Below are 16,220 nucleotides of genomic sequence, written 5' to 3'. Positions count from 1 at the left end.
TGACTGTCTTTTGCACATTTATTTTATACCCTGAGACTTTGCCAAAGTCCTTTATCAGTGCAAGGAGCTTTTTGACAGATTCTCTTAGGTTCTCGAGGTATGGTATCATGTTGTCTGTAAAGAGGGATAACTTGACTTCCTCTTTTTCTTTTGGAGACATACGTTTTTAACTCATTTGTCTAAGCACCAAGGAGTTTGGTTGCTGGATTGTATGGTAAAAGTATATTTAGTTTTGTAAGAAACTGCCAAAACTTCTTCTGAAGTGGCTGTTTTAGGCATTCTCACTAAAGTGAATAACAGTTTCTATTGCTCTACACTCTCGTCAGCATTTGGTGTTGTCTGTGTTTTGGTTTTTGGGCATCCTAGAAGTGTATAGTGGTACTTGTTTGTTGTTTATATCTGTAATCCCCTAATGACATATGCTGTTGAACATCTTTTTAGATGTTTGCTTTCCATTTGTGTATCTTCTTAGGTGGCATGTCTGCTCAGGTCTTTTGCTGAGTTTTTAAATCAGGTTGTTTATTTTCTTACTGTTGAGTTTTAAGACTTTTTTTCATATATTTGGATAGTAGTCCTTCCTCAGATATGTTTTTGCAAATATTCTCTCCCAATCTGTGGCTTGTCTTCTCATTTTTTGAAATCTCAAATATGAGTTTTTAATTTTAATGAAGTCCAGTTTATCAATAACTTTTTCATAGAATGTGTCTTTGGTATTATATTGAAAAAGTCATTAATAAACTCAGGTCATTTACATTTTCTATGGCATCTTCTTGAAGTTTTGTAGGTTTTCATTTTACATTTAAGCCTCTGATTTATTTTGAGTTAAGTTTGTGAAGCTTGTAAGGTCTGTGTCTAAATTCTTTTCTGCTGTTGTTACATGCGGTTGGTTGTCCAATTGTTTCATCACTAGTTGATAAAAGGACCATCTTTTCTTCATTGTACTGTCTTTGCTCCTTTTAAAAAATCAGTTGACACTGTACTCTGCAACCATGCTATAATTGCTTATTAATTCCAGGAGGTTTTTTTGGTCCATTATTTTGAATTTTCTGTGTAGACAATTAAGTCATCTAAACAAATACAGTTTTATTTCTTCCTTCTCAATCTGTACACTTTTGTTTACTTACGTGGTCCTACGTATTTGACTTCTATTGTGTTCTATTGATCTATTTTTCTATCTGTTCTTTTGTCCGTACCAAAACATCTAGATTACCGTAGCTTTATATTAAGTTTGAAGATGGGTATTGTCTCCGGTTTTGTTCTTTTCTTTAATATAAGTTGGTTAGTCCAGGTCTTTTGTCTCACCATATAAACTTTTGAATACTTTTGTTAATATCCACAAAATACATTGTCAGAATTCCAACTGAGGTCACATTGAACCTATTGGTCATGTTGGGACCATCTTGACAATACTGAATCTTCTTATTCATCTGCATGTGATAATTCTCCATTTGTTTAGGTTTTGAATTTCTTGCATCCATTTTATAGTTTTTCTTGTGTAGAGCTTAAACATATTTTGTTAGACTTGTACATAAGTATTTTATTTGTGAGTACTAATGTAAATGGTATTGTTTTTAATTTAAAATTACTGCTACTCATTTTGAATATATAGAATATTGACTTTTTTATGCTAATGTTGTACTCTGCAACCCTGCTATAGTTGCTTATTAATTCCAGAAGCTTTTTGTCAATTATTTTGACAAAAAATAAGATTTTCTTTTCTTTTTTTTTTTTTTTTTGAGTTGGAGTCTCACTGTCACCCAGACTGGAATGCAGTGGCCACTCCCGGCCACCGCAGCCTCGACCTGCTGGGCTCCGGCGAGCCTTCCGCCTCAGCCTTCCAAGTAGCTGGAACTACAGGCGCACGCTACCACGCCTGCCCAGGCGGGTCTCAAACCCGTGGGCTCAGGCAATCCACGCACCTCAGCCTCCCAAAGGTGCAGGATTGCAGGCTGAGCCACCGAGCCTGGCTTGAATTTTCTATGTAGACAATTATGCCACCTAAACAAAGGTATATATTCCTTCTCAATATATGCATTTTTATTTCATTTTCTTATCTTATTTCACTAGTTAAGACTTCCATGTTGAACAATGTTAAAAAGAAGTGGTGAGAAGGGATGTTCTTGCCTAGGCTCCGTATCTTAGTGATAAAACTTCTAGTTAATCATGGTTATTTTCAATTTTAGTTCACTGTGACTTGAGAATATTACTTTGTATGCCTTGAATCCTTTTATCTCTTCAAGATTTATATTGTGGCCAGGTATGGTGCCTCAGGTCTGCAATTCCAGCACTTTGGGAGGTCGAGGTGGGAGGATCCTTTGAGTCTTGTCTGAGCAACATAGTGAGAACCTGTCTCTGCAAAAAATAAACATAAAGATTTATATTATGACCCAGAATATGGCCTACTATTTGTGATCAGATAACATATATAAATGACTAAATATGTAACATAAACTTCATTAACTTCATCTACTGCTATAAGTTTCTATTTTTCTCCCCGTAATAGGCATTTCAAAATGGAGTTTATGTAATACATATTGTCACAAAAGAAGCTCAGTGCCTTAAAATAGTTGTCACGTACCAAAATACCCAGTTTAAAGCTTTTAATACAGCATACATTAGAACATGTTTGTTGATCGATGATAGGCGTCTTAGGCATCTTAAATGATTAATACTGTGAAACGTTTCAAGATTTATTGATTTTGTTTTCACTTTCCCCATCACACATGCACACTCACATTTTTTATTTGCTGTAATGAACTGTCTGTCACCAGTGGAGATCTCCTATGAGAACATGCATTTTCTGATAACTCACAACCCTCAACAAGTTCACAGAGGAACTTCAGAAGTATGGAGCGACAACTTTGGTTTGAGTTTTTGTTGCTACAAATGATAAAGCCCCAGTTGAAAAAGAAGGAATCCACGTTCTAGATTGGCCATTTGGCAATGAAGCTCCACCCCCTCAGATAGTAGATAATTGGCAAAACCTGTTAAAAACCAAATTTTGTGAAGAGCCAGGTTGCCTTGTTGCGGTGCCCTGTGTGGCAGGATTGGGAAGGGTGTCTGTGCAGGTTACACTTGCTTTGATTGAATGTGAAATGAAGTGTAAAGATGCAGTTCAGTTTTAAGACAAAAAAGAAGAGGCACATTCAATTCCAAGCAGCTGCTTTACTTGGAGAAATACTGACCTAAGATGCAATTATGCCTCAGAGATACCAATGGGCATTGCTGTGTTCAGTAAAAAGAAGTATGAACGAAGGCTGACTTGATTGTGGCATTTAGAGGGAACTCTTGGAACCTGGAGATGTGAGTCTGGAATCTTACCTGTGTCATCAAAGTAGTGATGGATTCAGTAGTCCTCAACCACTTTCTTAATGATTGGAAACAAAAGCCAAAAAAGAAATCCCTCTATAAAATAAACAAAATGTTTAAGAAAAGAAGAAAAGGGAGGAAAGGGATTAATTAAGTGAAGGATGATTTTGCTCCAAGTTCTGGAGTTTGAGTTTCTACCAGGATTGGATTATTTCAAATCTCTTGTCTTTTTAAACTTTTTCAAAAGAGGTCTCTAAGGAAAACCAGTAGAACATTAGTCTGTGTGAAACCATCTGTTTGGGGAGCACACTCTCCCATTACGCTTGGCACACAGATCTCCCTGTGGTGGAGTTTTATTTTCTTTTGGGGGTGGTATATTTTATCCCCTCTTCTCCTTCCTCTCCTACTCTTCCCCTCTTCCCCTGATACAAGTTGTAGATGGAATAGAAGAAGCCTTTGTTGCTGTAGATGTGTGTGCAGTCTGGCAGCTTAAGCCCACCTGGGCATTTTTAGAAAAAAACAAAAACACCAAAAAAAAGCAGTGGCATGTGTGTGTGTGTGTGTGTGTGTGTGTGTATAATTTTCACTAGTTACCTTTTTCTCCCATATTCTAATTACTTTCTCATATGTCTAATAAAAGCACATACAGTTCACTTGGTTGATTCACAGGCTGTCCCATTGCTATGACCTGGTTTCAGTGGCTGCAAAACCAGTATCCAGCACCACTCCTTTCCAGTTCCCCTCTCCAAATCATTTTTCCTAAATAATATTTAGAATTTTCTTTATATTTTATATACTCAGGAATGAATTTCAGTGCAAATGAGACTCAGATTAACAAGCTTACAAATCAGAGCAACAATTTCTTATTTCTTCAAGAAAAGCCATTTGCCAGAGGATGGGTTCTTTAGTGATCCATATTGACTTTCAAGAAGTGGTGCATACTCATTGATTTATGTGGTTAATGGCTTATAAATACAAAAGAGATTTCAACTTGAAATACTTCATAAAACTGTACTCTAGAAGCCAGTGAAAACTAGAGATGGAGAGTCTTGTGATATAAATGTGGAGTATAAATGTATTAGTATACTGATGGCTCTTGAATGTAAAGTCAATTGACTATGCTTTTCAAACTTCAGTTCTATAGGGCACACCAGAGTCTTTCTTTGAAGTATAGAATAATAATAATAATACCCTGTCTTTGGCTACTTGCTTTTATGGTATAAGTTTTTCATGTATTACATCTTTAATCCTCCCAGTCATAGTATTGTGAGATAAATATTTTCCTTATTTTTCGACGTGACAGCTGAAACTACCATGGGTAGTCTGCTCAACTAAGGTCACATAGAAATTTGCAAAGCCAGAAACTCTAGAAAACAGTATATGCGTCAGTCATTGTGTGAAACTCTTGACAGGTATGATGTTTTTCATCCTCCCATCATCCCCATGAGGTGGATGACAGGATTTTACAGACAGAGAAGTGGAGGCTAATAGGCCTCAAGCCTCTGACACAGTGTCACTTTGCTAGCAGCGTCAGCCTCGGAATTCATCTTCCATCCTTGATGATAACTCATTGTACCATGAAAGGCAGAAAGGCTGCCGGGGAAGCTTCAGGAGAGAACTCGCATTTAGGATCTCAAAAGAACCTGTGTTGTTCTCCAGATTTGAGAAGAGATATTTGTGTACCTAATCCTGACCAGTACCCACATCGTGGAAGGAAGGAACAAGGGAGGGAGAAAGGAAGGAAGGAAGGAAGAAAGAAAGAAAGAAAGAAAGAAAGAAAGAAAGAAAGAAAGAAAGAAAGAAAGAAAGAAAGAAAGAAAGAAAAGAGATATTTGTGAAGAAGGGAGATCCCAGGCTAAGAACACCTAATGGTCATTAAAGAAGCTGCCACACAGTGTCCTTGCAAAGGGCCAAATTGTTTCTCCGATACGCCACCAAGAAAGGAATAGCAAAATATGTTCTGACTCTTTTTGCTGGAGAAAGGGAGGTTGTGCTCTTCGTGGATCTGCATGGCGGTTATGTTCTCAAACTCTGGGTTGAAACTGATGTGGTGTCTTAGCTTTCCTTAGCCACTTAAGACCAATTATTTAATCCCTCTAAACCTCAGTGTTCTAATCTAGAAACTAAGGGTAACATGAGTACTTACCTCATCTTGCAGATTGACTGGAAGGAGATTGGGTCAATCAGGACTGGGACAAAATTAAATTTTGGTACTGGACACTCTGTAGTGACCTTTCCAATTCTAAGCTTTTCTGACATTAGATTTGACAAGGTATTGGACCTACAGTGAAGAAAAGCTCAGGTTAAAGATATTGTTATTGAGTATACTGCTTAGCATCTCTAAAACTATCTACTTTCTTGGTAGCTGTGTCTAAGATTGATTCATCATGTTTGCTACCAAAAAAAAGGAAAAATAAATATAAACATATGGCGTACTTATAGCCAGGCTATAGCCTTTCCACTTTATATTCTTTATGGTATTTACTCATGAAAAAAAAAAAAAAACACCTATGGCAAATATCACTCATATCATTTTGCATTTGAGAGAAATGAATCTAAAAATAGGGAACATTTTCCCAAATTGCAAAGTTGGCAACTGAGATTTTGAACCCACATTTGTCTGACTCCAAAGTGTTTGCTCATCGTCCTATGCCGCATCCCAGGCTAGGAACCAGAGGGTGGTGGTCATGATCGATCAAGTCTAAAAACAGATGAACTTCCCTCCTCAAGCCACTACTTACACAGAACCCTGGCCTAAAATTGGAGAAGTGAGAGATTTCCCTTCCAGGTAAGACTGGCCTTCTAGGAGCAGCTGTGCATTGTTCCTGAACATTCCATAAATCATGGTGTAACCTGCCCACATCCTGTCATTCCAGCTTCCTTCCCATGCTGAAGCCTGGGCAGACTGGAAGTGGCAACCCTCATGAGGACGTCACTTGCCTTTTGGCCCGATGGGTCCAGTGATCCTCGACGGAGAAGATTTATGGCATTTCCCACACCTCCGAGGAATCACCCTCCAGATGTGTGGTTTCCTGACGCTCACATTTTTTTATCATAAAAAAAAATTAAGCAAACAAACAAGCAAAATGCGGGCAGCTGAAGAGCTTGGCCCACCAATCTCTAGAGCGAATACTTTCTGTTCCTTTCCCTTTTCCTTTCTACTGAGCGCTTTCCTTTAAAGTGTGCCTGGCAGCATTGCAAAGGGGAAAGTATAAACACTGTCAGGGGCAGTGCTATATGTAAAAGGAACTTAGGCCTCTCAAGAATTCCTGCACATTTCTTTCTTTTTTTTTTTTAAATATTTTAATTCCTTTATCTTCATATCAAATTGCATTGTTACACACTTTTATTTTTTTCTCTTTTAATTTTTATTTTGAAATTGTGGGTTACAATTCAACTTAGGTATACAAATGTTCATTGTGCAAGTACCCTTATTGGTGAGGTGTGCCCTCCCTTCCCCAGATGGATATCGACTACTGTCAATCCCAGCTATTCTCTCCCACCCCCCTCCCCGCAGTTTCCTGCTACTTTCCATCCCTTTCCTACAGTAGTATGGTAGTTGTTCAAGGTCCACTTATGAGTGAGAACATGTGATACTCAGCTCTTTGTTTCTGTGAGAGATCGCTCAGTATTATAAGCTCTAATTCCATCCACCTTGCTGCCAACCGTGCTGCCCATCAAAAGAGAACTGGATAAAAAAAAATGTGTACATATATACAATGGAATATTATGCAGCCATGAAGAAGAACAAAATCCTGCACATTTCTTTTTTTTTTTTCTTTTTTTTCCTTTTTTTTTGAGTTGGATTCTCTCTCTGTCACCCAGACTGGAGTGCATTGGCCACTCCCAGCCACCGCAGCCTAAACCTGCTGGGCTCCGGTGATCCTTCTGCCTCAGCCTTCCAAGTAGCTGGAACTACAGGCGCGCGCTGCCACACCCAGCTAATTTTTTGATTTATTGTAGAGATGAGGTCTCACCAAGTTGCCCGGGCAGGTCTCCAACCCGCAGGCTCAGGCAATCCATTCACCTCAGCCTCCCAAAGCGTGGGATTACAGGCTGAGCCACCGAGCCCGGCTCCTGCACATTTCATACTCTTCCCTTGGTGTGTTAGACTACACAAATGGTTGGATAACCAGGTTAAGCTTTCAAAGTCTCAGAGCTGACTTTCATGTTTGAAGTGAAAGACATGAAATTCCAGGTTCCTGGGCTAATCTAGTATCCCTCTAAACAACCCTGTGTGTGTGTGTGTGTGTGTGTGTGTGTGTGTTTCAATAATTTCAGGAATTTCTTCTTCAACATTCCTTAAGAAGGTAACCTTGTGGGGTATGAGTTAGAATGACTTTTAGAAATAGAAGGAAAAATGATTTGAGTTCATCCGAGTATATTCCCAGTAGGAGGATTCTAAGATACCCGCATACGTATGTTTATTGCAGCATTGTTCACAATAGCAAGAACCTGGAACCAACCATGCTGCCCATCATAAGAGGACTGAATTAAAAAATGTGTTCCATATACACAATGGAATATTACGCAGCCATAAAGAAGAACAAAATCATGAACTTCGCAGCAACCTGAATGAACTTAGAGTCTATAATACCGAGTGATCTTTCACAGAAACAAAGAACTGAGTATCACATGCTCTCACTCATAAGTGGACCTTGAACAACTATCATAATACTATAAGAAAAGGATTGACAGTAGCAGGAAACTGCGGGGGAGAGGGGGGAAGGAGGTGGGATTGACAGTAGTTGAAATCTGCCTTGGGATTAGTGGGGGCATACCTCATCAACAAGGGTACCTTGCAAAATGAATATTTGTATACCTAACCATGAATTGTACCCCACAATTTTAGAATAAAAAAATTTAAAAGTAAAAAAAAAAAAAAAAAAAGAGAAATGGAAAAAGTAGCAAACCGGAGACCCTTGAGGGAAATCTGACACATTGTGATTTGTTTGACTTTCATGAGGCAGTATCTGGACATGGACTGTTTTCCTTTGTACCTGGCTTCTTTCTTCCTTCTCTCTCAGGGTGCAGCCTTTGGCCAAGGCTGGTTTCCAAAGGGTATGCATATTCCCAGCAATGAGTCCTGAGGCTGCAGGTGACCACTCAAAGCTGAAAGGAATGTAGTCGCATGCTTAATCAACGTAATTGTACACACTGGATAGGAATTCACACGATTCAGTTGATTGCCTCGAGTACAGAACTCCTTGCTGCACTGCCCGGAGGTGCAGATTCTATGGCTGCCTCTTTCGGCATCTCCTCTAAGTTCTCATAAACCAACATCTTTCTCTCCTGGACCGTTGGCAACTTCTTTGGGATAACTTAACATGACCCACAAGTCTTCTCAGATTCGGACATATCGTGACACCTTTCATGCTATTTTTTAAAAGATGTGAATCAATGTTTAGTAATTAATTAATTTTGCCATTTAAAAAATCTGACTTTTTGGATTCTTTTTTTTAAGTGGGAGATATGGCAAATATTGGGCTAGCAGTTCTACCTGACATTAATTAGATGAAACCGAGTAGTCACCGACCCCTGTTGGAGGAGGTGAACCTCTCACTGATAGGCCTCACTCCTCCCTCTGTGTCACCAACGCTGAGGCCCAAGGTCAAGTGCCCCTATGTCATTATATCGCTTTTGCATTGTTGTTACTGTATTTGAGATCATTATGTTTCTCTACTCATACAAAAATGGGATCATAAGAGTTGAGCCAAGAGGGTTAAGTAATGTTTTCTTTATACCTGATCTACCCTTTCATTTATGTCACCTGTGTTTCCCATTGACTTTTCAGTTGCTACCCTTGACCTGGGTCAATGTCTTTGATTAGAAGACCAGGAAGCTGAGACCTGGACATAGGTAGTGATTGGTTCGAGGTCAGGCACATGGTTAGGCAAAATGCAAGGGTAGCAATTCACATTTCCTGATTTTAATTTTACATGGTGCCACCTGCAAGAGATGTTCTGGGATTCTGCAGAGTCGATTGTGGTTGGCTCATTGAATGGGAGGCCCAACTGGCATTTAGTAGGTGGGGACCAGATATCCAGTGATGCACAGTTATAACCAACCAAGAATTGTCCTGTGTTTCACTGAGTTCTGAATCCCCTGCGAGATATTTATTAGTTGAAAAGCCATTTGCAATTACCCTATAACCTTTTTCCATTTTATATATACATACAAAGTTTATTTTTTAATGTACAATTTTAATATACCCAGACTTTTCCAGAAGTGTTATTTCAGTGGAAATAGAACCAGACTAAGAGGGTCTGAATCTCAGCCCTCTCACTTGCCAGCTGTATGACCTTTGGCAAGTGACTTAACCTCTCAGGGCCTCAACTTTCTCCAATATAAAATGGAACAATAGTAGCAGTTATGTCATTTGGGTGTTCTGAGGCTAAATGAAGCAATATAGGTAGTGTCTAGAACAGTTCCGAATGCACTGTAATTGCTATAAACACATTATTACTGTTATTTTGCTTAGCATTTATTGAGAGTCATTGTTCACTGTTTAAGAAAACAGTGGTTGCTAAAATAACCATCTTCAGCATGCCTATGTAGTGCTTATATTCTTGGTGATTTAACGTTTATGAGTGAGTATCTCATTATTTCATGATGAGGGTTGAAAGGATAGACTGAGAGTGGGAAGCCATTTTTCATCTTGTCCTTAATAACTGACACAATGATGAGAAAGTAGAAGCTATGCTTTTGGAGAAATGCACATTTTAGTTAAAATTAACCTTGCCGAATTTGTCTTTTTAGAAATCGACTTCCAGGTGCCAGGTATCAGAGGTATCTCATAGTGGCGATCAAGCTTGCCTAGAGTAAAGGGAATTTACAAGGCCTACGACATCATGCGTTGGTCAAGGACGGTAAAAGTCATGAAACCTGAAATTACAAAAGTTATGACCCGCCCAGAGGGGGAGCAGGTGGGGACTTAATCTTCCAGGAGAACGGGCCCTATCTACAGGGAAATCAAGATCCCCCCGAAGCTACCTACTGGGAATGCCTAGGAGATAAGGGGAGGTGTACCCTCCACTAGCTGTAAGGAATGTCCTTTGGGAAGGTGCAGGGGCATTAGAATCCTTGCCACACCCTTCTCTAGGGGCTGTGATCATGTGGGCGGACATTAATGGGTCTCTGTGTCACAGGTTCTCCAAGACGTCCACAGGTGGTCGACAAGGAAGTCACAACAGTCACTGCAGTCACGTGCAACATCTCCAAGAAAAGGATTTAAGCCAGGACTCTGGGGGGCTAGAGTGTAGGCCCACTCCCTGTCTGGGGGGGGTGAACTTTTCTTAAATAAATCTTTTCTTCTCTCACCTTTGTGTGTCGCAATTCTTTGCATTTGCTTGGATCTCCGGGTTCCCAGTGATGCTGCACCTCCCCTCTCTTCTCCTTTGCTCCATCCATTTTCCCTCACCCTGTCCAGTACCCTCACAAGGGTATATTTATGGTAGGATACATGTTGCATTATTTTAAATTCGCTTTTTCTCATTTATGATACTCTTAGAACATCGTATTGAGGTTTTCAAAATGTCATGTGTGACAACATGTTATAATATATGTGAAATTTCTGAGAGCAAAGAGGTATTGCAAAAAACTTGCTGTGAAAGAAGGTATGGGTTGGATTATGTTGAGTAGCTTGGTCTAGTGTTTCCTACACATGGCCCAATTAATTTCCCTGCCTTCCTAGGACTTTTAAAAGACTCTTTTGATCAATTCTCTGTGTGATTTTACAGCATTTTAAGAAGGCCAGCTTTATGCATAAACAGGGTAAGGATTATTTTATCAGCTTGGAGGGACTGAGTCACAGCTTTTTAGAAGGGTAATGCCTGCGAATTGGCAACTTCCAAAAGCGGGGAGAAGCATGTCCCCCCAAAAAAGAAGGAAAGCTTTCAAGAGATTTAGCCTTCTGCTGCTTGTTACATGAGTTTGTGTCTCAAGGTTTAAAAAGTCACTCAATATTTCATTTAACCCCCATGCTACCTATTGGCATCCGAGTCCATCTTACTCCAAGTGTGATGAAAAACTAGCGGAGGGTTTTGAACAAGTAGTTGATTGGAATTATGTTCTTAACCATTGTAGTTGCCATGAGGCACATACGCTTCAAGGGGGCAGGCCGACCATGGGTGAGAGCCGGAAGATCAGTTAAGAGATAGTATCTCAGAGGAGAAGTGAAACTACAGTGGTAGCAGGGGAGGTGATGAGATTTGGTGTAATTAAAGCTATACTTCGAAGACTGAACAAAAAGGGTGTGCTGATGAATTAGATGTGGGATGTGAGTGGGCATCAAGATGGTTCCTGGAAGCAAGCAACAGCATGAAAGGTGATGCTGTTGACTGAGATAAAGAACACAGGAAAGGAAGCAGGTTTGGGCATGTGGATTCAACGGTTCCATTTTGAACAAGATAAATTTTATCAGCCCATTGTTATCTGAGTGGTATTGCTAGTAGATAACTATATATGTGAGTCTAGACTTTCTGAAAATGAGCAGAACTAGAAATATGATTTGAGAGTTTTCAGTGTATTAATACATTTAGAACCATGAGCCTGGGTGAAATTTCTGAACAGTGATCACAAGGGCCCATTTGTTGAAAGGTTTAGGAACATGGGAGGATCTAGCAAGGGAGAGAGAGAAAGAAACAAGACCAAAAAAGGGTACTATGAAGTCTTAGAATGACAAACATGTTTTAAGAGGAGAATGCAACCAATTGTGTCAAATACTACTGCAAGGCAAAAAAAACAAAACAAAACGAATTCGCCGTTGGATTTGGCAAAACAGTTTTTTAACTCTTTTGTTCCACCTGTTTTAAAGTTTTTACTGTCACATATGTTAAGGTAGGACTTTAAACATTTCTGTGCTGAGCACTCAGTTAAGGTTTTTAATCTGGAGTCCTGCAACTTTCTACTTTGGGAACATTTCTCGTATTATTTTATGAGTTTCTCCTTCCCTTCCACTTTCTTGGACCATTCTTTCTGGAATACTATTTTGTTCAGATGTCAAATTTCCTGGGTTGATTTCTCTGATTGTGTTTTCTCTCTGTTTTCCATCTTGGAGTATTTGGTTCTACTTCCGAGAGATTTGTGCAACTCAACTCTTTAAAGTGAAAGAGAAGCCAGGGTCAGATGGCTGGCAAGGACAAGCAGCTAAGAGATCCATTTGCTTTATTTACATACTTTAAACCGATCACTTTCAAGCTTATTCCTCAGATCTGGGGGTATTATATGAGAGGGTGTGCACATCCTTTGGCAATCTTAGTAAGATTTCAAAAGCTTAGAAGGAAGAGAAACATACCTCAAGGGAAAAGGAAAAAGTGCCCAAGAGATTTACTTGTCTTGTGACCACAAGTTAAAACTTCCACCAATACTCTGCTAAATCCCAGAAGTTCCTGTTGATCTCAGAGGAATTTCAAAGGAGGCATTTTACTGTGGGTTACTCACCTGCTGATAAGAAAGACAGATGTGAAGCAATTGTATCAGCACGTTCCTTAAGGCTTTGGTGCTCAGGGGATACAAACTTTAGCTTGTTCCCATGCCTGTTACCTGCACATTCAGCTCTTTGACTCACACTTTGCCAGTTTTCTTTTCTTCTAGACTTAAATTTTTGTGATTTCATAATTTCACAGTTTTGTGAATGAAAAATAAAATTCTAAACGCCCTAACCAACTGAATGTGCCCCATCTTGGCCAAAGGAATCCTGAAAAACTAAGCTCTGAGCTATGACAGAAAAGAAGGTCTGAAGGGTCTCTTTATTTTTTTATTTTTATTTTTTTGAGTTGGATTCTCACTCTGTCACCCAGACTGGAGTGCAGTGGCCACTCCTAGCCACCGCAGCTTCGACCTGGTGGGCTCCGGCGATCCTTCCGCCTCAGCCTTCCGAGTAGCCGGAGTTACAGGCATGCGCTACCAACCCGGCTGATTTTTTGATTTATTGTAGAGATGAGGTCTCGCTGCCCAGGCGGGTCTTGATCCCTTGGGCTCAGGCAATCCACTCACCTCAGCCTCCCAAAGGTGCGGGATTACAGGCTGAGCCACTGAACTGGCTTGAAGGGTCTCTTTATAAACAGGTTTCTTTGTGGAGTTTGAGGCAGAGCAGACCAGCATTCACATGAAAATAAAGATCACAAGACTGATGCAACAGACTCTGTGGCAATATGGTACCAAATTACAGCCTGACTCTGGGGTGGCATCACATGACAGAAAGCAGGCCCTCAAGAAAATAAAAATATTGTATCCCCAAATGTTTCTTTGACAGATTTGGAAATGAGCCTGCAAAACCTTGTCTTGGGAAAATTACATATGTAGAGAATCTTCTTCCCTAGGAAGAAACTGACACCTTTTCAGATATTTACCACCTTTTTTCTCTGAAATCTGATACTTACGGCCTTCATCTACATAACAAGAACTTTGACTTCTACAATCCCCTTATTGTAACTCAAAAATTTTCTTTACTAATTTCAAGTTCCTTAGACAGAGTTTGATTCTTTCAACCAATTGCTAATCAGAAAATCTTGGAATCTACCTGTGATTTTTAAGCTGTCCCCATCCCCTTCAAGATGTCCTACTCTTTCAGGCCCATCTAATGTCAACCTCACGTGGACTGATTGATGTTTTTTGCCTGTAACTTCTATCTCCCCAAAATGTATAAGACCAAGCTGCAACCGAGCCACCTTGAGGCACACGTTCTCAGGACCTCTTGGGACTGTGCCTTGGTTCTTCATTACTCCTATATGGCTCAGAATAAACCTCTTTAAATATTTTACAGAGTTTGCCTTTTTTTTTAGTCAACAGTCTCTTGACGTGATGAAACGTTGTGATTTGAGTTCATTATTTTGCATAACACCTTCCATCATATGCTAAGTACCTTGAGGAACTTAAGAGCAGAATACATGATATTTATCTTTCAAATGTGTGAATAAAATAAAAATAAGGTAAAAAAAAAGCATAACAAACAAAATTTTACTTTTAATTTAAGATGACAAATACATTTTTTTCTTCTATGCCAATGCAGTATGATCTATGGAGGTTACTATGAGTATCAAATTAAGAAATTCATGCTGAACCATATGTAGGCTGAACATGAAGGAGTGACACATTTAATTAGAGATATCAGGCTTCAGCACAAAATAAAAGAATAGCATACGCCCTCTTTTTCTATTCTTCTCTGAGTGTTTTAAGAATGTATATATAGAGAGAGCATGTGTTCACATGAATGCACAAGAGTGAGAAAGAGAGAGCAATGTAAGCTGTAATGTAAGCTGGAGCAGTCAGAGATCGTTTTATTTGGTAAGTTATAAGATTTTACTAAGAAAAGTGATGCGTGAATGACAGCCTAGGGGAGGAGAACAGAGAGAACAAGCAAAGTGGATAGGACTGTTATAGACTGGGTCTTCATTAACTTAGCCATTAGCACCCAGGAGCTATGATCTCTGGCCTCAGCTCCACCAATCATTAGCTGTGAGTCCCAACTGCAAATTATTTCTTTTTTCGTAGTGTTGTCATTCACAAATGGCAATGTCATTCCTGACCCTGTATTGTCGCCCATAAAATGAGAAGAAGATAGCAAGTTATTGTGTTCTGCTCCTGAAAGGGTAATTTTATGGAATTCTGTGTTCATGAGATGTTAATGAATGTTATCTGAAAAATCATTCTGTGATCAAGTAAACTTTGATAATACTGGTGACACAAAATTAAACCGGAGTCTTTAGTGCATTTTTTACAATATTCAATATGTTAATAGTATACGTTTTATGAGAGGAATATTATATGAAGAGATATCTAGCTTATTTGACCACAGAACTTTTTTACATAGGCTATCAAGAGGGACTGAGGGTGCTGATGTGTTACTGACCTTAGGAATTATTTTCCTAACACCCAATAGAGTATCCACTATAAGACACTAAAAAGAGATACACAAAGAGCAGTTAATGTCAAGATAATACATATATGGTGAGTCATATAGCCCTGGCTTTGAATCCCGGCACTGCCACCTGCTTCCTGTGTGACCTTGGCAAAGTTGTACGTGTCTCAATTTCCTCATCCATATAACAGGTTAACAAGATTGACCTTGTGTATTGTGAGGCTATTTAAAGACAGAAAACACACGATCTAATAGCACAGTTCCTGGCACGAAGTAGATGCTCAATAAGTGTTACGTCTTTCTTTTACTTCCTTCCTACTATATAATTTTCTATTTTAGTGAGGGGCAAATGGCCATAAGTATGGTTGCAAATGGGGTGTAGTCAGCATGTTTTTGAATGCTATGTGCAAGGTGATAGGGAAGGGGAACACTCTGCTTTTCATACTAAGACATTATTGATCTGGAAGGTTAAAAAAAATTACTGCACCACAGTGTAACCAGATGTTTACAAATTAATTGCTTGCACATGATCACAAATCCTTTCTACACATTGCCTTCATCTTTTTGAGGTGCCATTTAAAAAGAAAATGCTAAAAATCAAATTTTGGCTTATAGTGGCAGAAGAGCAGATGCACCAGACCAATCTATCATGAAGCCATATCCTTTCTCACATCACCTCCTATTTGAACTTCCCTGCCCAAATTGCCCCTTTCTGAAGGAACTCTAAATTGTACTTGGTATAGGGCTGGCTGATATCAGATGGGGTGGGCAATCTAATATTGGTGACCCAATAGCCGCATATGTCTAATTACTTACCAGGATGTTGACATTAAGGGTTATAGACAATTATCAAATATCAATCAAACTTACTTCCTTTGTGATTCGACTGATATATAAGGTGAATTCATAAATAAAGGGAAATAGAGTAGATAGGCGAAGAGAAGACATACTGTAATTGGACCCTTTTTCTTGTGATTTCAACGGGTTCTTGCTTCTCAAATAGCAAGAACATAAATAACAGAGTTTGTTAATTCCTCTGTCTCAGCATTCC

The 16,220-nt window shown here is 39.3% G+C and overlaps 1 pseudogene; it reads left to right on the top strand.

Moving 5' to 3' along the window:
- Positions 1–2,752: 2,752 nt before the first annotated feature.
- LOC110596836 lies at positions 2,753–3,238 on the top strand (annotated as a pseudogene).
- Positions 3,239–16,220: the final 12,982 nt, after the last annotated feature.

Source organism: Carlito syrichta, unplaced genomic scaffold (genome assembly GCF_000164805.1).
Source record: "Carlito syrichta isolate Samal-C Ts95f unplaced genomic scaffold, Tarsius_syrichta-2.0.1 Scaffold314698, whole genome shotgun sequence".
Lineage (NCBI taxonomy): Eukaryota > Metazoa > Chordata > Mammalia > Primates > Tarsiidae > Carlito > Carlito syrichta.
The sequence above is the reverse complement of the archived record's forward strand: the minus strand, read 5'-3'. Positions and strand labels throughout refer to the sequence as shown.